The sequence below is a fragment of the Rhyacophila brunnea genome, unplaced genomic scaffold (genome assembly GCF_057557595.1).
Source record: "Rhyacophila brunnea isolate RB1 unplaced genomic scaffold, BYU_Rbru_1.0 scaffold_184, whole genome shotgun sequence".
Classification (NCBI taxonomy): domain Eukaryota; kingdom Metazoa; phylum Arthropoda; class Insecta; order Trichoptera; family Rhyacophilidae; genus Rhyacophila; species Rhyacophila brunnea.
Genome location: NW_028232842.1, coordinates 99,719 through 100,493, shown reverse-complemented (window position 1 = coordinate 100,493; position 775 = coordinate 99,719).

Here is a 775-nt window from a genome sequence, read left to right as displayed (position 1 = left end):
AACTTTAAGGGGTATTTCACCAACCATATCAGTATCAAGATACCCCGAATTATCTAATATTTTCATCAAAACCTTGTCCTCGATATCAAGCTTAAGACATTTATCATTCGAATCACATATCTTAGTGCCTTCAAAGGATTCTAGAATTATTTTTTTAATATTATTATAATCGTTTCCTAAAGTATAAACCTCATCAACTATATTTTTGCCATTCTCTCTAGATTTCATTTTTTCAATACAGATCTTAAAAATCTCAAACTTATTGGTAAATATTTTATGTCCTACAAAAGCCATATCATTTCTTAAAGATTTCTTTCCTATACAGATCCCTCCTCTCAACAACAAATTTTTAGTTTTAACTATTTCCGTACTATTATTTAAATACGAAAAAGAAGCATATTCTTTATTGATTGTGAAATCAAATATAGCCGATTTAAATGGAATAGTAGCAACAAGCACGTTGGAAGAATTAAATATTCTCAAATTAGTTTTTCCAGCACAAACCAAATGGGTTGTAGACTCTTTTCCAAAACCGATATCCAAAAAATATATAACAGTCGTATCATCACAGATCTTTTGAACTTCATTAGTCGATAACTCAACAATAAAAACCACACCATTACAAACAACATAAATAACAGTTGGTTTATCTAAGCTCCATTTCACACAATCGACCGATTTATTTCCTTCAATAACCAATCTCATAACCTCTTTCTTCTGCCTTAAATCAAGAATAACAAGACTACCACTAGAATTTCCCATTCCGAGAATATGA